This window comes from Ptychodera flava, chromosome 5, assembly GCF_041260155.1.
Source record: "Ptychodera flava strain L36383 chromosome 5, AS_Pfla_20210202, whole genome shotgun sequence".
In the NCBI taxonomy this organism is placed as follows: Eukaryota; Metazoa; Hemichordata; class Enteropneusta; family Ptychoderidae; genus Ptychodera; species Ptychodera flava.
In genome coordinates, this window is record NC_091932.1 from 45,041,177 (window position 1) to 45,063,645 (window position 22,469).

The 22,469-nt window shown below is 39.6% G+C and overlaps 1 long non-coding RNA gene across 4 annotated transcripts; it reads right to left on the minus strand.

The window, feature by feature from the left end:
* Nucleotides 1–16,720: 16,720 nt before the first annotated feature.
* LOC139134083 (uncharacterized) lies at nucleotides 16,721–20,507 on the minus strand. Of its 4 annotated transcripts, none has more exons than XR_011552713.1 (3): nucleotides 20,350–20,507; nucleotides 18,898–19,159; nucleotides 16,721–18,337 (listed from the first exon to the last, which is right to left on the minus strand). It is a non-coding gene; the product is annotated as an uncharacterized lncRNA (long non-coding RNA). The 4 variants fall into 4 exon arrangements; XR_011552714.1 differs by lacking the exon at nucleotides 20,350–20,507 and adding an exon at nucleotides 19,646–20,133; XR_011552715.1 differs by lacking the exon at nucleotides 20,350–20,507 and adding an exon at nucleotides 19,460–19,639.
* Between the last annotated feature and the right edge of the window lie 1,962 nt (nucleotides 20,508–22,469).

Below are 22,469 nucleotides of genomic sequence, written 5' to 3' on the forward strand. Positions count from 1 at the left end.
AAAAAAATTACAGAAAGATTCATAAAAATTGGTATGATGTTGCACTGAAATTTTGGTGGGAAAAATTACAGCTGTGAAAGGGGTTAATCATGACACAAGTCCATACCAAATGAGCAAATTGAAAATCTTATCCCACCATGACAACTGTATTGTTTTGCATTCTATTCATCAAATCAAAATTACTTTTAAGCTAGTACACATCTCGAAATTGAAAGACTTAGACTTTTCAGTAATCTCTTTGTGAGGAAACTTTGAACCAGTCCCTTTCCAAAGTCAAGAATAAAGTTCAAAGTTACCGTGCAAAATTTGGTACTGTAGATGCTTTAAATTCAAAATGGCTACAATTCCTCTCTTAATTCTATAGGTAAAAATTAAGTTTTTGATTTTTCATAAAAATAAGCACATGAAAACTTCCTTTACTCTATGAACTTCAAAATGAGTGCCCACAAATGGCAGACCTAAAAAGGTATTTTAAAAGCTTGAGAGTCCAAATATCTGTCCCTAAGGGGGATTGTAGAAAACATCTAAATTTCCTATGATGGAAGTCACTTTTCTAACAATCTAAACAAAAACTGAAAATCCCCATCTGAAATTTAGTTTTACTTGTGCTTTTGCTAAGTATGTTTGCATATTTATATTTACCACATAGTTTATGTAAGCTCACCAGAAATATAGTGTCATTGAACTTAAAGAGGTGCTATTGATTTCTGTGGTGTTTTCAACCTGTATATCAGATCTGTTGTGAGCAAAGTGAATTATGATCTATGTGATTCCAATCACAGATTGCATTTTTCTTGTGAAGAGTTAGTTTGTTTAATTTTTTGTTTTCTAAACATTCTAAAAGATGCCTTTCATACAATAACTCTTGACTAATGTCACTTATTTACAAACGTATTGTGCTGTGATTTAATCTTTACATTGTATAAAGTATGGAAAGATGCACTTGTACAGATTGCAAATATGTCACTGAGGTCTGTACGTCTCAACTGTATGAATGAGTTTTAATGAATAATTGTTTTCTAGGTTTCAATTGTCTAGTTCCTTGATTCAATAAAAACAGTTGAGTTCAACATATCTGGAAGATCTCATCAAATTGTTGTCTTGAAGAGTCTATGGAACAGCAACTTGGAATCCAGACACACAGTATTACCTCACTGTGCAATTACTTTTTAAACTTCCAGACTTTGGTAGATTCCCCTTGCTTTCAATATGGTTGGTAGACCAATGTACAGGGATATTGGACAAGACTGAGGAGCAGAATTATGAAATATTACAAATATTGTCATTTTATAATTACACAGATTGTATGTATCAGTGAGCAGGCAAGAAATACAATGAGAAAATTTGGTGTTCCCAACTTACTTTTTGAGATACATTGCATTAAAGGTATAGTCACCTGTAATCTAAATATGGTCAAAGGGGCATCCGTGGTATTCAAATGCCTATTGGAGGGTGCTGTTTTTAAAAAGCGGCCACCTGGTTAAAATCTGTGATTGGTTAGATTTTCTCTTTCCATGGTAACTGTGGCAAAATTGGAACAGGTGACAGTATACCTTTAAGTTACACTTTAAACTTGATTTTATGCAGTTTTAATATTGCATTATGACAAATTTCAGCCTTCAAATAAGTAGGGAACTGATGAAGATCACAAAAATTTATCATTTCAGATCAATTGTAGCTTCCTCAAACTCACTTCTACAAATGACTTTCAAATAATTGAAGACATGGCATGGTTACTGGCCAAGTCATGAGCAAAGACCGTTATTCTTTGCTCAAAACTTTGAAGAAAAAACTGCTGAGTCTGCAAAATTTTGGCAGGTGTTTGTACAAAAAGAAGTGATTACAGTATTCTAGCTTGTACTCTAGGATTGTCACCCTGTTACTTTGATAAATTTTTTCAAAATGACTTTTTAATCATGTCTTGTGAGAGTTATGAGAAAATAACAACAGCACAATATAGCATATTCTGATATTTTTACATGTATGCAGTCATGCAGTTGCTAACACTGTACTGATCATGGGTAGTACTCTATCTTTAGTATTCTGAATAATCTCTTTTGATTTGTAGTTAATAATGCTGATATCGATAACTTAATCCTCGATATCTTCACACCAGCTGTAGTTGACTCTACAACCCATCCAAAACAAAAATAGCTTCTATACTCTACATGCATGTAGTACTATGGAAGCTTCTGTGTTGTGGGAGAGTGGTTATCGCCGACTTCAAGATGACGTTTGCTTGGCTTATTGTGAAATCTCAAACTGACCCTTGAAATTCACCGTTTAGTTTACTCATGAAGCAATAAAAGTCAGAGAATGAGTTCAGATATGCAGAGCATACACTCAGAGAGATAGTGTACAGACTATGCATGTTTAATTATTCACAGGCAATACCACTGTGTATGGTTAATTATTTAAACTCAATACCTCCAGCTCATGAATAATAAAATAGGTCATTGTCTGGACTATGGATATTTCATGTCGGTTTCATTCAATATCTTTAAACATTTACTCAAAGCTAAGAGGATTTTTACCAGAACACAATAACATCGCATAATTACAGATTTATGTATTCATGCAGAAATTTCAGATGTGCGTATGTTTAAGGTTTACTGTAAGAATTGTCATGTTTTATTTAAAAACGTTGCTTTAAAGGCCCTTTAAAGTCACATTATCTTGGTCCCTAGATGTAGAACTGTTGTCACAGCAAGCCTTGTCATTGCCTCTGCTATTTGGAATTGTCAGATACTTCAAACAAAATATTTCAATTTTAATAAGAAATGTTAAAGCCCCACTAGCTGTATCTTTTAGCATTATTTTTGTGATTTTACTTTCTAGCTACAATAAGTTTGTGAGAATGTATTAATTTAAGTGTGTGTATACAATTATTATTTACTACCTGCTGGGTCTGTATATGCAATTTTGAACCAGATAAGATTACACTGCGACTAAATATTTGCCCAAACATTAAATAGCAACCCATGCTAACAAGCAAACACCTTGGATACTCTACACATCTGCAATGAAAACTGCACAGAGTAGTTCAATGTAGGGGTGAAAAAATTGTATGCTGTGTTTCCTTTGTAATATTACCAATTTTTGAAAATTGCAGGAAATCAAAATGATCGTTAAGCTTTGAATTTACTGATCAAATGTTTCGAAAAGAAATGGTTTCCTAATGCAGTAAAAGTCCATATCACTTCAGAGGGTAGAATTCAGAGAAAACCAGGACAGAATAGGAAGATAGTTTAAGGTCAACAAAGTTCAAGAGTTGTAGCTAGTGGGGCTTTAATGTACCTACTACCAGCGAATTGTATGTGTTTGTAGATATCAACATTTCATTGAAGAATGAAGGTAGAATGCTGCCTGCCTCAGAGACAGTTATTCAGACTCTAATTTTTACAATATTTCACTGTACACTGTTTGTCTGGAATCATTTTGAACCTTGTGAAGTAAGTAACATATTCACTGTCTTGTGAAAATCAAAAATTTAATTTTTATCTCACAGAGCATTGGGCATAGCAGCCTTTTTGAGTTTTAAATATCAGTAAAATATTGGTCATTTGTTTTTTCTAGTATTATGGTGACCCCTTATTTCCAATTTTGACGTTGAATAAGGATGCTTTGAAGTTTTTTAGAGCTGAGGAAAGTTTGAGCAAAATTTGAAATCTGATAGTTTTGCCATGCATTATAAAGGCAACAGATTTTGTGATGCCACTCCTTATAATACCATTGTAATAATAATAATAATAATAATATTTTATTGCTTGCTTGTAAATATAGGATTTACATCACATTTGTGGCAATAAAAGTGTGATACAAAAATAAGTTAAAATTTTCTTCAATAAAGATAAAGTATTACAGTATAATAATAGTAGCTAATAATAAATATAACTAGGTATTTCTTTGTTTGTATAAAGTAAAAATATAATCTGCAAGTTGTTTATTAAAAGAGAACTCTTGTTTTGTTAGTAGAGAAATAAGCTGAGAGTATGATCTGCCACCAATGCGACAACTCTCTCTGTTTCTGGCCTTTGTGTCGTGAGTCGGGTTCGTACAGGGCTTAACACAGTGAGTATATCTTAACAGGAAAGTGGTAGCTGGCCTGAGTAATACTACACTGCTTAGAGGCCCTGTAAGGGATTCTGACTTAATGGTACCTGCCGGCGAAGTTCTGCTGGGGTTAACGGCCCAACCCAGGCCAATAAAACACTGGGAGTCGTGTATTACAGCTCTCTGCCATTCGGTTATATTTCTTTAATGGTTAAATACAGCATTCAACAGGAACTACACAGCAACAGCTTACTGGAACTAAAGCAACAGCTTTACTGCTAAACTCTCTGCTCTCTAAACTCTCTGCTTACTTTACTCAGGATCGTACGTAGCTCCACTCAGCAGGGAATGAATGTCTGGAATGCCAAGTATGCCCACTGGAACTATTGACAGCTACGGAGTACTGGAACGAACTGTCTGTTAAGACAGTCTGGCAAGGCTACAGCAGCAACACCAGAGTTACGGTGATACTCTGGGAACAGGAACGAGCAGCACACAGCCATTAACCAAGTCCTTAACTGGACTTACCCCTCTGCTCTGCTTAACAGGAACCGGGTCTCAGTGGGGTTGGCTGTCGGCACACTGGCCGCTGGATCAATGCTGAAGCCCCTCGAGGCTAAGTCAGCAGCTGCTCAGGATATCTGCAAGCCTTGCCGCCGAGACGTCTGAGATGTCTCGTACTCATACAGCAACTCCGTTCTATCAGCAACTCCGTCTATCTGCTTACAAAACTCTAAGTCCAGAGCTTAGAGATCTCTGCTACTACTGCTGGGCATAACAGCATCCTTCCCCTGTGCGTGGAGTAGCGCCCGATGCTAACTCAACAAAATCACACAAAACACTGGCTTAAGTATGACTTCTCGCCAATCAGAAGCTACTTTTGCACACGATCATAGCCTTAAGCAATGACATACAATATTTTGCTCATTATGATTGCCTAATCTGTATATTAATATCCCTACTTATATCATCTTAATACTAATACTGCCACGTTGGCAAAAACAACTGTCAGAAGAAGTGATAAATGACTACACACTCTAAGACAAAGAGACGCATTGGAATGCAGTCCAGTCATGTCATCGGATATGTCTACTGACCTCTTAAGTGCATGTACCAAGGACAGTACTCTACTCGCTACTATAATTAAACGTAAACACAACAATTAAAAGACACTTAACTAATTAAGAAACCATTACAAAGACGTTTACACATCCAGAAACGTCACATTACCCCCTCCTTGGAGTTCCATAACTCCCGTTGGAACTTTCACTCGTTGGGCAATACATCAATGAAACATATGTCCGCTAAAATTTAAAAGCCAGTCTACTCAGTATCAAATACTTTCACTACATAAAGTATCAAAGTTAAACGTAATACAAAAACAAACTCAAACACACAAAAGTCTTAAAAGTCCACTAAATATGGTCCAATAAAAGTTCAAAATAAAACAAAACAAAACAATTGTCCGAAAACATAATGTTCAACGCGGAATACACGATCGTGACTCTTCCAGGCTCACACACAAAAGCCCATCACGATAAATATCGACGAATCCCTCTCAGCTGGGAAAGTTCACGCGAGGTCAAAATGTTCAACGTACAACTGTTCACGGCAAAAAGTCTCTAAATGAAGTCAAACGGCGATTACCTACTTCTATGCCAGGGTTGAAAATCTAATACTTTACTTGGTAGAAGGAGCCGGTGAATCCCTCGAGTTATGGTTTGGTCGACGCAGATGAAAAGTGCGTTGTACAATTACTTCTTGTACTTCAGTCACTCTTTCTACCAGGTCCGGAGTCAGCTGCAGTAGACTCTCTTCGGGGAAGTGAATCTACTACCGGCAACTGAGGCCGCCTCAGGCATTTCTGTATCGCCATTACATGTCCTCGGATCGGGGCCACTCGTCTCCATGGAGATCAGCTTATACTCTCGCCTCTGCTCTGCACTGCCAAACACTGCCTTGTCCTCAGATGACCTCTCTCCGCAACAAGTTGTCGAGCACACTGTATCAGACTCACCCCACACCCAGGTCTCTCAACTTCAGCCTGGGATTTTCCTGGGGTGACTTTTACACCGTTGGTCTGTCCACTGGAGTGTATCTCAGCCTCCATAGCTTTGCTGTCCCTCATCACTGCCGTCTTTGATTCACAGCTCTGCTATCTACGTCAGACTGCTCAACACTCCACTCCGCCCTGCATTACCCACAGTGTGCCTCGGCTGCCTGTTGCCATGGGCACGCCTATGATGCACATCCAGGCCTCTCCGACTCGCCCATTGAGTCCCCTGGTCACACTCAGTGCATCTCTTATGGCGTCCACCCTCTCTCCGGTCTCGTTTACAGATCGACTCATGCTTTCTCAGTTTTTCTCCAGTCACGAAAACACAGGCCACATTGCCTACATGAGAACCGAGGTTTGGGCATGTTGTCAGCTCAGCAACATCAACTTGAATAAAAACTGTCGTCCACAGGCTCGTTCAACCATGACTTCAGTTGGCAGGAAGTCAAGTATCAGATGAAAAATCCCTGTCGTTGCCATGGCGACATCTACCAGAATCAGAATTCTGGCCAGCTGGTTCTTTTTGTCACACATGACAACATTGTCATAGGTCTACTTTAAGAGCACTATCTATCATCAAACAATTAAAGTCTACTCACAGAAGTTTCAAAGTCTGTTTTGTCATTTTCTATTTTGTCATCGCTGGTTGGGACCGGTTGTCTGTTGTCGACCGAGCGTCGGCCCCCACACTCGGTCCTTGCGTTTTTCCTGAGGTTTCAGCCTTTGGGCAGTTGCGCTTTATATGGCCTACTTCCCCACATCCGAAACACTTTATCGGTCCTTTCTTCTTTTGTCGCTCAGCTCTATCTCTTTTCATCTCCTCTTTGATCGCATTGACAGCTGCCATGAGTTCAGTGAACTCTGACTGGGTTGGCAAGCTGGTGTGTTGATCATAGGAGTCTGCAATCTCTACTGCATCATCGTACAGGTCATCATCGATGCCAACCTGTCCGATATGTTGGCGTCGTTTCATTCGTCCAGCTTCAGAATGCAGGAACGACTCAGTATGAATAGCAATTCGTATTGCTGCATCGAGTGTTCTGGGCCGCTGTCTGAATAAGTCTGCACGAATTTCTGCATCAGGGATTGCATCGGAAAAGTACTGCCTAGCCAACTTGTCAATGGCTATTGGGTCAAGTTCAGGATAAGCTTGCTCAGTCAAATCTAGGATAGCTTGTCCTAGATCTGCAAGCGTCTCATCTTTCATCCGCTTTCTGCATCTCAGCTGGGTTAAACGTAACTCAGCTTTGCCCAAAGAACCAAAGCGTGCTTCCAATATGGCCACTAATTCATCATACTGCATCTCCTCAGGTAAGCCATAAATACGGGGAAGCATGTTCTGGGCACGGCCTCTCAGGGAAGCTGCCAGGAAATGACCCTTTTCCACTGCATTCCATCTGTTAATTGCTGCACAGTGGGTAAAGTGACAATAGTAGTCACGCCAGGAACTGCGGCCATCATATTTGTCAGGCATCACAGCCGGCTTCTCCAGCCTGGCTCCCCTTACTGGATTCTGGGAATCCTATCTTGTCGACTTCCCCTTCCCCCAGGCAGGTAAGGTCCTCTATATTGACTGCTCTCTCCCTGACCTGGGCTATTTTGTCGCCCCATCACTGAATCAAGACGGGCATTCAGTCTGGCAAAGGAGGACATGTAGCTATCTGCATTTCCAGCAGGAAAAGTGCAGGAAAAGCGCCCTCTGTGTAGCTACCTTCATAGGCTCAATTGCTTTCATACAGCTGAGCCAGGGGCCTCCCTGGTGACCCCCTCCTAAGATTCAGTAATCTTAGATAGTCACTGCTTTCCTTTGGTCTAGCTCAAGACATATAGTATTTCTGCCCTCAAGTGAGCCCTCTCTGTTATGCCTCAGGAAACTGCTTTCTGGTCGGTATGGAGACTGCATTCCATACTCATTCTCACTTTGCAGCCGGTTTCCTACATTTAACCATGGCCGCACATTAGGGGTGCTTGTGCCTAGAGCACTGCCTGAAAAACTGCTGCCAGGGAAACGATAGTCAGGGCCTTTTATTTCTCCCCTTTCTGTAGTTTCTCTGCTCATTCTGCCCCCAGTCGCACCAAAAGCTAACGTGTCATATCCACTTTCGCCTACTACAGCCTTCCACTGTGCTGTAGTTTCCCCTGTGATCTGACGTTCTGCAATTGGACTGTTGACCTTGCCTTGGGGCCGGTCCTGTTCACCTCCAGTAAACGTAATGACCTCCTCAGTTTTATCAGACTGCTCGATTTCAACTGCGTAGCCATCACTCATATGTCTGCATGTGACCTCAGTTAACCCTTTCTTTTGTCTGCATCAATTTCTTTTTCACCCAGTGTTACTCTGTACTCGATAACAAAATAAAATGACAAAACAGACTTTGAAACTTCTGTGAGTAGACTTTAATTGTTTTGATGATAGATAGTGCTCTTAAAGTAGACCTATGACAATGTTGTCATGTGTGACAAAAAGAACCAGCTGGCCAGAATTCTGATTCTGGTAGATGTCGCCATGGCAACGACAGGGATTTTTCATCTGATACTTGACTTCCTGCCATCTGAAGTCATGGTTGAACGAGCCTGTGGACGACAGTTTTTATTCAAGTTGATGTTGCTGAGCTGACAACATGCCCAAACCTCGGTTCTCATGTAGGCAATGTGGCCTGTGTTTTCGTGACTGGAGAAAACTGAGAAAGCATGAGTCGATCTGTAAACAAGACCGGAGAGAGGGTGGACGCCATAAGAGATGCACTGAGTGTGACCAGGGGACTCAATGGGCGAGTCGGAGAGGCCTGGATGTGCATCATAGGCGTGCCCATGGCAACAGGCAGCCGAGGCACACTGTGGGTAATGCTGGGCGGAGTGGAGTGTTGAGCAGTCTGACGTAGATAGCAGAGCTGTGAAATCAAAGACGGCAGTGGTGAGGGACAGCAAAGCTATGGAGGCTGAGATACACTCCAGTGGACAGACCAACGGTGTAAAAGTCACCCCAGGGAAATCCCAGGCTGAAGTTGAGAGACCTGGGTGTGGGGGTGAGTCTGATACAGTGTGCTCGACAACTTGTTGCGGAGAGAGGTCATCTGAGGACAAGGCAGTGTTTGGCAGTGCAGAGCAGAGACGAGAGTATAAGCTGATCTCCATGGAGACGAGTGGCCCCGATCCGAGGACATGTAATGGCGATACAGAAATGCCTGAGACGGCCTCAGTTGCTGGTAGTAGATTCACTTCCCTAAAAGATAGTCTACTGCAGCTGACCCCGGACCTGCTAGAAAGAGTGACTGAAGTACAAGAAGTAATTGTACAACGCACTTTTCATCTGCGTCGACCAAACCATAACTCGAGGGATTCACCGGCTCCTTCTACCAAGTAAAGTATTAGATTTTCAACCCTGGCATAGAAGTAGGTAATCGTCGTTTGACTTCATTTAGAGACTTTTTGCCGTGAACAGTTGTACGTTGAACATTTTGACCTCGCGTGAACTTTCCCAGCTGAGAGGGATTCGTCGATATTTATCGTGATGGGCTTTTGTGTGTGAGCCTGGAAGAGTCACGATCGTGTATTCCGCGTTGAACATTATGTTTTCGGACAATTGTTTTGTTTTGTTTTATTTTGAACTTTTATTGGACCATATTTAGTGGACTTTTAAGACTTTTGTGTGTTTGAGTTTTGTTTTTGTATTACGTTTAACTTTGATACTTTATGTAGTGAAAGTATTTGATACTGAGTAGACTGGCTTTTAAATTTTAGCGGACATATGTTTCATTGATGTATTGCCCAACGAGTGAAAGTTCCAACGGGAGTTATGGAACTCAAAGGAGGGGGTAATGTGACGTTTCTGGATGTGTAAACGTCTTTGTAATGGTTTCTTAATTAGTTAAGTGTCTTTTAATTGTTGTGTTTACGTTTAATTATAGTAGCGAGTAGCGTACTGTCCTTGGTACATGCACTTAAGAGGTCAGTAGACATATCCGATGACATGACTGGACTGCATTCCAATGCGTCTCTTTGTCTTAGAGTGTGTAGTCATTTATCACTTCTTCCTTTGTATGTGAAATACAACAAAGAAACCTTTACCATTAGCTATTTGTTAACAGATCAAATTCATGGGAGAGGCTCTATTTTGAAAATATCATTGAGTTGATATAAAACACTGCAGTCCATGATACATGTGATATCTCCCATCTGTATGACCAGAGAGCCCCCTTTAGCCTAACAAAGTCATCAGTGTTCATTGAACCGTTGTTTTTAACAGGGTAAAGGACCTCTATGTGCATGAGGGGCAACATAAGGATTGGGAACCTTTTTCAGGGATTGAGGTTACAATAGTCGAACATGATTCCCCCCTCTCCATCCCAGAGAAGGAATGTGATGTCACAAAGTTACAATTGTATGGAAGCCAAATTAATGTGTGTGTCAATGAACTTTCATAAACTGGCATCAGATTTATGAAATGAGAATGACATATTTCTATAGTGCTAGTCTCATTCTAGTTGTCATCTAGCCAGCAGTTACAGACTAATTAAACCCATACAACTTTGCAGTGTTGTAGTTTCTCAAGTTAATGATTATAGATCACCATTTGTTCGCCCCCCCCCCCCCCGGGGGTTCTGCCATTACCATTTCAGACGTCATTGAGTCCCAACAGATACCAGCTTTGTTGTCTAAAATGCTTCATTACCCTGCATGTGACATGTTCAACAAAGTTGTCTCCAATTCTGACAGAGGCAGTGTGTTTGTACAAGTCCTGTTTGTTCTAGTTCCTTGTCAACTCAATAATGGCTGAGTTTGTCCTTGAGAATAATTGTACAAGTCCTGTTTGTTCTAGTTCCTTGTCAACTCAATAATGGCAGAGTTTGTCCTTGAGAATAATTGGGCTACAGTGTCAGCAATGTGTTTGTTATATGTACAACCTATTCAAACACTTCATTTGTATAAAGGTCTGTCCTATATATACATCTAGTTTTACTGTCAATGAATCTGTTGTAGGACTATTGTCCTTTTATTAGTTATTCATGTTTAATATCTTAATTGAAGTATTTTTATCAATCGTTTGATGCGGAATGGATTTTGTAATTGACTGTTCGATCACATTTGGTATCTGCACAAATTTGCCGATTACCTACCTATGTCCTGCAGACCACGTATCAATACCAAATGAGGGATAGACCATGAAGTCCTAGGAGGAACAGGTCAGAAATAAAAAATATAGTGCGCAAATTGATGAAAACAGCGTTGCAACCATGCTGATGTTGTTCTTCGGGTTTTTTGTTTTCTTTTGGGGGAGATTGACTTGGTTTTTTGATGGGGAGGATATTCACATAGGTCGGTCTCTTTGGGGGGCATTCAAATTCAAGTTAGCCAATAAATTTTGAAAAAAAATGTATGCATGCCTCACAAAATTGAAAATATAATTCGTCAAATTTTAGACGCAAAAACATTGCATATCGTCCTGACCACCCCTCCAAAGATGTAATGGTCCATCCCTAAGTGGTTTGATGAAGTAGAATTCGCCCTGGGAACAGGTTTTCGGACTCGGCTCAAATTTTTAAAATACTTTTCTGGTCTGCTGCTCGTGTGGAGCCGATGAAATTTTCACCGTCTTGGTTGTGTGCAAATCAAAAATTTAATGTTTCTCACAGAGTTAACACAGGGTTAATGGCCAATTGACTCTGGGTTGTTATTCTTGATCGCGTGAAAGTCAAAAATTTAAATATTTCTCACATAGTTAACACAAGGATAATGGTCAGTTGATTTCGCATTGTTATTATTGATTGTTGGAAAGAATAGTCGAGTTTTTTGTTGAGCAAAGTAGGAGTTGAAAGTTGAAAACTCAGTTTGAAGATGCGTACTACTTGTCCAGGTGTGTATAATTGGTACTCTCGTACAGTGAGGGCTGGTTCTCTACAATTGATATTGACTATATCCTATTTAAAATTTCCTCTGCGAAAGAGTACCGCCAAATCTCTCTGTTTCTTGTGGTTGTCTTTTTATCATTATATTTCATGTACCAATAATAAATGATGGTATATTAGATGCATGCTTTTAAATCGACACTGCTGTCGTTGGTAAAATTTTGACTAGGATCAGTTGAACACATTATGCCAATGCACATGCCATTTCAAAAACCGACGATTGTGTGGGTTCAACATAACGACACGGCGACAAATTCACTAATTCTGTTGATAACCATCCGATACTAGTATTAATCAAGCCGTATAATAATCATATGTGTTGGATATTGATACTTTTTGGCGGCACAAATATACACTATTTTAAAGGATGTCATCAAACTACCACTCCCGCTGTAACTGGCCAGTTGTTTATCTGTTTTCAAAATAATGTGTTTTTCGGTATCAATAATCTTATAATTGATTGATAGATCAGTCGATTGATTGATTGATTGATTGATGAAGTGAATTATAATCTGGCTGATCGGCTTTCTAGGAGGCCAGTCGTTTCTATATCAGTTATTAAAAAACTTCAAATTAATAATTCAACACTGTTAACTACATCACTTTTTGGGGGGAAACACCTGCCTCTACATCCTGTAGGAATGTTGAACTCATTCAACCTCAATCTGTAATATGAATTTATTCATCTTTAGCGATTTTAATTTCCTGGACTAAACTAAAGTTTTGTAAAATCACTCAATGTTATTCATCAGCATAGACTGTGTCAAGCGTTTATCACGCTCTGCTCTTGTACTTTTATTAAATGGCCTTCACACTTCAACTTGAACTTCAGAATGAGCTTTACACTCCTTCATATTTGAGAGAGAGAGAGAGAGAGAGAGAGAGAGAGAGAGAGAGAGAGAGAGAGAGAGAGAGAGAGAGAGAGAGGATGTGTCTATACGTGAGTACTGGAGTGGAGATTACAAATGCAGACGGAGTCGAGAGTCAACAACGGTTAGAGTACGAAAAAATGAAAAAAGAAGTGGACAAAGTGTGTCAGGAAATGTTATATAAGAATAATCGATGTTTCGGTGTGCATCGTTAGTTCATGCAAAGCTTAAATTGCTACATTACAGAAATCACACAATGTTGTTTATGATGTGTAAATATAATCCTTTTATTTACAAACCGTGATTCGATGACGGTGATCTGTACATGGCAAGACAAATAGTCAAGTGAATCAGTGTATTTATACCAAAGCATTTCAATCTGTGTCACGTGATTCAAAGTCAACCCTCCATGATGTCAGTTTAAAATAATTATGATTCACCGGTATGTTTGAACAAAGATTGAATGGCAAGCAATCATGCCTGCCAAAGTCATTGTCCCAATTGACAGTAGCGATAACTTTGATGGTTTGCAGCAACTTTTTAAATTTGTGTCAGTTCAACAAACAATGACAAACCGAACTGTTTCTGAAGAACACATGGCTTGATCTGATCTGTGTGCACTATTAAGTATTGACACGATTTTAAAAATAGTATAAGCCTAGGCTGTAGTCAAATTTTCAATGACACTAAACAACCCGTAGCAGGATTTTGGGCCTCTCAGTACTTCTCCAGCCAGTAGTGCAGGTAAAATTTCGTTTAGAAAGTGACTAAAAATTAAATATTATGAAATACAAAATGTCAAATATTACGACTACTGTCGTGTAACTTTGTGTCTGTATCGATAACGATACCTGTCAGAAAATGGCCCGGGAAAGCATATTTTATGATCAGATTGAGCGATTTAAAAGAATTGCTTCAGTTTGCAAAATAACGGTCACATTTCACAGGACGGGAAAACGAAGATGTATTACTAAAACTGCGACACCTCGTTTATTGTCAAAATATTCACCTGTTTGAAGGAATAGATATATTTCCTTACTCTGACCAAGGACCAACCAATGAGTGTTACATGGTGGAGACCCTTAGTTCTGTGGGAATTCTATACTCGTTCAATCAAGGTATAATGCGTCTAGGGGCAGATATCCAGACTCGCAGACTTTTACAATACTTTTACTGACTATGTCGCTGGAGTTCATTCATTTGGAAGATTTTGGAATAAATGATGTTTTTACCGTTTATTTTTGTGAAATCGAAGATTCAATTTCCCCACAGTGTTGTCATTTTGATAGCAGCCATTTTTAATTTCAAATATTGGTCAATTTTAGGCCAATTGTTTCTCTGATACAAAGATTTTGCAAAGTGACCCCTGATTTGTATTCTTGATGTTGAGAGAGAATGGTTTAAAGTTTCCTTCAATAAAGTTTGGTAAAAGTTAAATCTCTAACTTTTAACGGGTGTAAGTAGAGGGTGTGCTTTATCGGTACAACCTTAAACCGGCAACATTGACTGTCATTGGTATGTTTGGTTTCTTTGCATTGTTCAGTTAACCACATTTCTTTCGAGTCAAGATGAATCACCCAGCATTTTACTGTAGAGTTGACAAGACGTTAATCCAGTCGCTATTACAAACATATGCTACCAAAGAAAGGGCCCCTATACTTACTAAAATACATATTTGGGCTCTTTGTTTATGTACCCAAGCCGATGGAATTTGCATTTGTCAAAATTCCTTTGCTATTAAAGAAACATCTGACAAATTTCAGTTTCCAAAGTGTTGGCTTGACTGCGGTCTACAACGTCTTCAACGAGAGGCTCTGTTAGATTTTTCATACGTGCATTCATCTACTTCAGGTTAAAAACACACGGAATGAGAGTTACCTGATCAATATTCGTTAAATTGAACCCTGAATGAAATCCCGGTGGTAGAGATGAAAGCTGAACAGCGGGAACAATCTGCATACATTTCACTGAAAATTTCAATGAAATTTTACTAATTCATGTGAATAGTCCGTGAGCTTGATGGAAAAAAAAGTTTGATTAATTTAATAGCTGCAGTAGATATGCATCTGTCAGATTAATACTTGGTCCACGTTATCCTTTGGTCGTAAGATTTAAAAGACAGCGACATTGTAGATACAAGACATTGTCATTCATTATGAAGTCAATCGTTGGACAGTGTTCGTACAGACAATGCATGAACAATTGGTATTATCAGCACTGAACCAAATGCAATATAGACAACAGACCGACGCCAAAAACATCACTGGTACGTTGACAAGATGTTTTGCTTCAGTCGTTGGCTACGAAACGATAGCATAAGGTGGTTTTGTTTGCTAGTGAAGCCGTTTTTATTGAGTGTTTAACCCTTTTTATCCACAGCGATTTTTGCTCAATGATTCAAACACTATTATATGAACTTTGACTGGAATATAAAGGAGTAGGTGTTCAAATGTGTTTGGAATGTGTTCCAAAATTTATGACAAGCTTAACTCAGAAGTACCTTGCCACCGAAACTATTGCGTCATTTGGACGCCGGGAGCGCTTCTGTCTCCAGGGAGACATGCGACTGTGATGTAATTTAACAATCACACTAGCAAGCCTTTCAGCTACTAGTTTTTGTCTAAGTTTCTCAACATCCAAGACAAACAATATTGCAGATCATAACTTGATGGGAGTATATGATGTCACAGATATCATTTTTGAATTCGAAAATTAAAGTTCTCAACTTTACTCAAACTTTGTCCTGGGGAACTTTAACTGTTCTCTTTCATAGTGGCGAAATAATACAACAGGTCACCGTGCAATTTTTATAAGACAAAGAATTTACCTCAAAACATCGAAATGGCTGCTATTCTCAGTACTACAAAGTATCTGTGTGGCGGAAGATGCGACGTTACCGCACTGCAAAGCTATAAGACCGTAAAAATATTTATCCTCGATGCGCACTCAGTCTTCGATAGCATTGAATGTGATCATACTTTGACTTTAGAGTCAGCATTGTCGGTTGTGTTGTAGTGAAAACGCACAGCATAAATACCTGTACGTGTTGTCAAGACTAGGGCTGGGTCACACTTTGTGGTTAAAATTACCAACTTTTTGTTCAGAAGAGTGTTGGGTTTTTTCCCAATTAATCCAACTGCATTCGTGTAAAGGCTTTAAAGGAATGTACAACATAATACCCTGTGGTCATACCGGTGAATCTATGAACACTCATTGAGGGCACGCTGATGCAATATAAGATAATGACAATTTCAAAATCTGTGGAATAAAAAAAATATGGACCTGCTGTTGGTGTTTCATGTGCATGAAAAACGGAGTGAAAAAACAACTGTGACACATTGTAGCAGTGTGTGTAATCTGTTTTGCTCAACGAAACAAGTCTTGCCGTCAAAAGTCCACTCCTATCTATATTGCATGCTCCGAAAGCTTACATTGTGAAAATGAAATGAAAATTAAGTTAGGCCTTGATTTGGGATTCAATCACACCGCCTTGCTGTGTTCAAGACTCATTCCTCAATTTATCATTATAGTTTAAAACTTATTAAAACAACAATATTAAAATATTTTGAGTTTATAAACCTCTCTTCTGATGGTAACAAATAACATTGAGACCATTTCCATGTAATTGGGATGGATATATATATATATATATATATATATATATATATATATATATATATATATATATATATATATATATATATATGCACCCCTTTTTCATTATAGAGACCATACTGTCATCTTGTTCAATTACCGAGCACAACGCACATGACTTGATCGTCTACAAACGACTTGCCGCTTTAGGCCGTCGTAAAATTTAACAACTCGACAAAAAGTAGGTTTTCTCTGATCAGGACGTGTTTTTTATGTACGGACAATTCCTTCTTTATGCGCACAAAAGTGAAAATCAATAACACATGCCTGTGACACTTGGAAAAACATGGTTCATATCGTCATAGGCTCGACCTTTGCTCGTATACTCACGCCCATGTTTACAACACAGAGTAGGGTAGCAACATCACCGCGCGTTTATTTTTTACATTCCATAGTTCTCATAGGTCTGTGGTTCTCACATCCAGGAGATTTATGGGTTCGAATATGCTCCAAGTAAACAACAGTCCTTGTTTAATAGTATTAAGTGACTCAAGGCCGGATTTGATTCTTATTTATTCCTCGACTTTTTCCCCCAAGATATTTCAAAGCAGTGAGCGTACCTGCTGCAGTTTGAAGGCAAGCCTTACGGGCAGTGAGAATTCTGACATCATACAATAGAATTAATAATTCCCAAACTCGAACAATACACGCGTTGTGTAAGAGCCTTGGAGAATCGATCAACCACAGGTAGATGAATTCTAGATGTAAACCACTGGTAGATGAATTCTAGATGATGCTATGAAAACGTTTAAAACGTTCGAAAAGGAACACGAGGTAGTCTGGAAATTCTTCCGTTTTTAACGAGTGACGATTCTGAGAAGCATTGACGATGACGACGCCTTACGAGCCACAAAGCTCCAAACGTATGACATTGTTTATCGTCGTATATAAAAAGGCGTATCACAGTAAAGTGTCGTTCCGTCGTGCACTGTAGCTGCAGTCACAGTTTACCGGCAGCCCGTCACACAGAATATTACGATATTTTGTTATTAATTCTGAGCGGCGACGGCAGGTGTTCGTCATCAACAAATGGCGAATTAAACACAATTTTGTTGGAGTGCATCATTTCCCTAGATCGAGACCTTGAGCTCCGCCCATCATTGCCATCGTAGTATGGGCTCTTGTTAAAGTCTGCGGTCAGCCATTTCATGATATACCCCTTCTTGGTGCTCGGTGTCGGTGATTGCACATTAGGTAGTCTGAAACCCACCGATTCTTTGGTTTGATTAAGATTTTCTCCGTTTTTATCCGTTGCCGGTTTCACGTCTGGAGTGTTCTTGGCTTGCTGGTAGCAAGTTGTCAAGTTCGTGTTTGGCCTGCCAGCTGCAGTGTACAATGGATCTTGCTCCTTGCTCCATTTAGAGAAAAATTTACACTGGTTTGTGGATAGTTCTGGCAAAACGCCCTGTATGACTTTACTGTGTTTAGCTGCGTCCCGCTTTTTCGAGCTCAAGTAAGATTCTCTTGAGTTTTTTGGCGTTTTAAAGTATCTTTTTGTCTGTCGATAAAGTAGTGGAACCGCTGTTACCTGTGATCGATGGAAGAAGTCTGGTCTGTCTTTGCTAGAAGCCAAGTTGGTCTTGAAACCAGTCAGATTTGTCTGTGGTCGGTCAGCTAACTGCCACACTTGCAGTTCTGGTAGAGCTGTCCTTTCCACGTAGAAAGTGTTGGCCCGAGCCAGGTCAGGAAACTTCACCGACTTCGTCTTGTGTTCTACCGTGGCCATGTTAAGTCATGCCGGACCCTTGCAACAGGTAGTCGACTGAGGAACAACAAAACCTGAGCGTGTTTCGCCCTCTCTGCAAAAAGACCAAACAAACCGAATCAATAAGCACGGCCAATATTGATTCGGGTCTCAGAAGCGACGGTAAGCTTGCTGCAAATCCCGCCAGGACTAAACTCACAATGGAGACCAAAGAATGCCTTTTCTTCTTGAGTGTATTCCAGAGCTACGCGAACAGCCTCTAAGCTGCCAAGTTATGATTAGACTATGGTCTTGGCACTCAATTAAAATCCATGCCATACCCCGGTAACTAAGAGTGGTCCAGATACACTTAAATAATGTAACGGTTGTTGAGATTCAAATGGCCAATACCAGCCTACATTCGATCCACTCACATAAGTAATGCATGTCAACATTTCATGTCACGGGGTTTTGATTTACTTATTTAGCTTGGCACGTCGTTTTTATTTGTATTCATGTTACAGGCAATCAAGACTGGGAGAACAGACCCCGCCATATCAGCGCCATCCAGAACTACATAAATCAGTCAGCGTGGCCCTTTAGACCAAAGTTCAACAATCGCGGTCAAAATAACCATTTTTCACGAAAAGGTATAGATACGCTTTGAGTACGCACCTGTTGTATGAATATCGCCCAACCTCGTCACTTTATTGAAGGCAACACAGTCTGTAGTTCATCCACGACGAGCAGAACACGAGTTTAACTCTGTACCAGATAGAAATCCAATATGTTTGGTTGACACGTTCGACATCCCGTGACGGTTAATGGTACAATGTAAATATTTCTATACAAACCTAATTTGGCTAGGTTTACAAGTGAAAGTTCCGTCGCTCTCTAGCGATGGGGTGGATTTTGGTCAACCGGTCATGTGATTTCCCTGGAATAAAAAAACTTCGCGCGTTGAAATTGTCTGGCGTACCACAGATCAAATGATGACAATAATATGTTCTGCTAAAACGTAAAGCGACTTTGATGTTTCAGTTGTGGGGGCATTCCTCACCAAATTTGGCAGCATAGGAAAGTTCAAGTGTAGTGTAGTTTGGCAACTATTAAGTACGTAGTGGTTACTTGCGGTCGGAATGAGTCTAATTCTTAATGAGATCATACGGATTTGGTAAATCTATCGGCTACTTTGCATTGAGGATCGCTGTCTTTGTATTTGATGTAAACTCCATACCGACAAAATACTGTAATCCACTGCAGTCCATTTCGTTGTTCCCCGACATCGACTCAGCAAATAATATTGAGGATTACAAAATGTTCCCACGCTAGCTATTCTTGATCTTTATATACTGCACATGTGCAATGATTTAATATCAGGCGTGAAATAGAGTTTTCACCTTGGCTATCCCCAGAGACATACCTTGTATTCTCAGTGACAATCCATTAAAGTAATTAAATTTTCGTACAACATCGATTCAGGCCATTGACATGCAAATGTTCCAATGAAGGTTGGCGATGCGTCCCTCAAGCATGCACATGACAAAAGGATTTCGTGTTATTATCCCGTCTGCGATCATGCGTAATGCGGTTCCTTAGTAACCATTGTCATAAAATGGATTTGGTGTTACGTGGTCTTTAACCTTCTGTAAAGTCGTCTCCTCTGGTCTCGCGACATTAGTTTTTATGTTACAAACCCTACCCTGTTAGCTTGTGTTTTTCAATGACTTTTGAAAGCATGTACTTCATGTAGTTGCAGCCTCTCGTTACTACGGCTCTTTTATAAACTAGATCCCATCTTAAAAACGACAGCGTGCCCTCTTAGAGAGTTTGAGAAGCTCGATGAAAAATTCGTGAGGCAGTTACAATAACATGTATAATAACAACATGTACAAGAAATTGTAAATTACAGCATAATGCAGTAATGTTATTCATTACTATCATATAGCTACAATGATCATATCTACGCAAAAGCTTGACAACGGCATACCCGGCAAACACACCGTAATATTGGCCACGACCCAACTAAGATCAAACAGATCACTACATTAACAGACGACAATGGTTAAATAATGTCAAATAAAACGGCAGAATAAAACGTCATATGTACATATAAACCATACCCACCGGAAGTCTAGCTGGCAATATCATCTACAGGCTGTATCAGAGAGAGATTAGGGCTACGGGTGATAGATTATTTCAAACGTTTGTTTGAAAGACGATAATTTTTGACCGTGTTGCTATCACTCCTGCGCACATTTGTGACGTCACATTGTAGTTTATCTGAGGTTCGTGTATTTGAACAGTACAATCACACACGGAGAAGTACGTGTAAACGCTTCTAGTCATCTGATATCAGACAATAGATTACATAGCCTTGTTGCTAAGCATTGGAGGAGAGCAGTTGAAATTTGTAAAACATACAAATTACGTTCAAATTAGTCTGATATTACTGCCCAGTTCTGTTATTATGAAACTAAACTCACGAGACATACTGACAGTTTGTCAAGGTTTGTTTAAACTCTGTATATGACATTGGTAATATGTACGCTTCAGACGTAACATTACTCGACCCAACGCAATATTATGTATGTTGAAAATGTGCAACCGATTGCTACTGACATCGGTCGTCCATACCGAGAACGCCCCGGCAACTTCAGGAACTGACTTGCGGTAAACGACGACGCGTACCAGCTGTACAGCACGTAGACAGCGAGTGATGAACGATCTTAGCAAGGCTAGTGCTGGTATTTAGGAGGAAAATTGAACTTCACGAAAGATTCATTGCCCTGCAATAAATATACAGAAGATGAGTTCCCATCTACCGTCCATGTATAAACTCTGTATCTTCAAGGGTCAGGCGTTAACAAGGACATGGGATCACGTCGTCATATTTCCAACTTTGGCTAGTACACGTAAATCTAAAATACCCGTCACAGATTTCATTGCTATCGACGGCACTGCATTAATTCTACTCTCTAACCTCGCAATGAAAGATGACCTGTAAACATACAATGCTTCTAATATCTGTGTTCACTATTGACTTTAAAGCAAACATGGTCATATATGTGAGGTGTTGTACTCGATAAGTTTTTTCTTCCAATCTTCAATAAACCGATCGATCCACCAAGCAATAGATCATTCTCAGCTAAGTAGAGGCGAAAGTATAGTCTACAGTCAGTACAAAATTGTAAAGATTAAGAGGAAAATCGTATCAGATAAACGAGTTTTATTATCTGTTGGGATTTAAACTGTTCAAAGTGGCATGCAACGAAGGAAAACCATTCTGCTTGATAATATTACAGGAAACAACTCATACTTGAAGAAGTTGATATCTATTGACGTTTGTAGCGGTAGCTGTCAGACAAAGTTGCATCTGATTGGTCAGTTTCTTCAACTCGACACTTTCAGAAGTCAGTATGTAGGTCGCTGCACGCGTATACCCTAGGGTGATGCCTTCAGAGACGCCACTTGTTGTCATGGTGACTGCGAAATCCTTGACCTGAGGAGATATCAAATATAAGGTTGTCTGGGCGTCACTGGTCTAAGCAGTATATTTTTCAGAGAACTCGAGCATTCATGTCATAATTTACTTGGAGTGAACTACTTAAGAGAAAAAAGATCTCAAACTGGTCATCGACCGTGCAATCCACTGTTTCTGTTAAAGGTGTCATGCTCGAAAACTGACTACAGCAAGGGGTTATTTTATGCTATGTAACATTGTAGTTGACTGATGAGACAATTTCTCTAAAACAAAGATACTGTACAAGTAGGTTCACATCTTATGACAGTATAGTTACGATGATGCAGGCAAAACCAATAATCCAATATACTACCAGCAGAAACCCCTGTCCGTTGCAAAATGATTCAAGGTCAGTTTTCGCTGTTCAAGGTCAGTTTTCGCAGTTGATATGACCTTGCAAGTCGGAAATACACTTCAAACACGAAGCATCATACACTCTCTGGATCTAGATGTTGAAACTAAAGATGGATAATCCGAGCAAAGACTGAATTCTGTAATGAAGTGAGTGTAAAACGTTTACACAGCACACCGTTCTGTCAACAGAAAATAAACAGACAAAATAAAACAAAACAAAAATGGTTCCATCATACGATACAACATTTCTCAGGATAAATTGAATGATGGTTTAATTTGAATACAGGGAAATTCTGTTGTTAGGTATGCTGCAAGTGAGAACTGGAACTTGATAAACAATTCTGATAGTAGATCAATGTATGCAATTAAA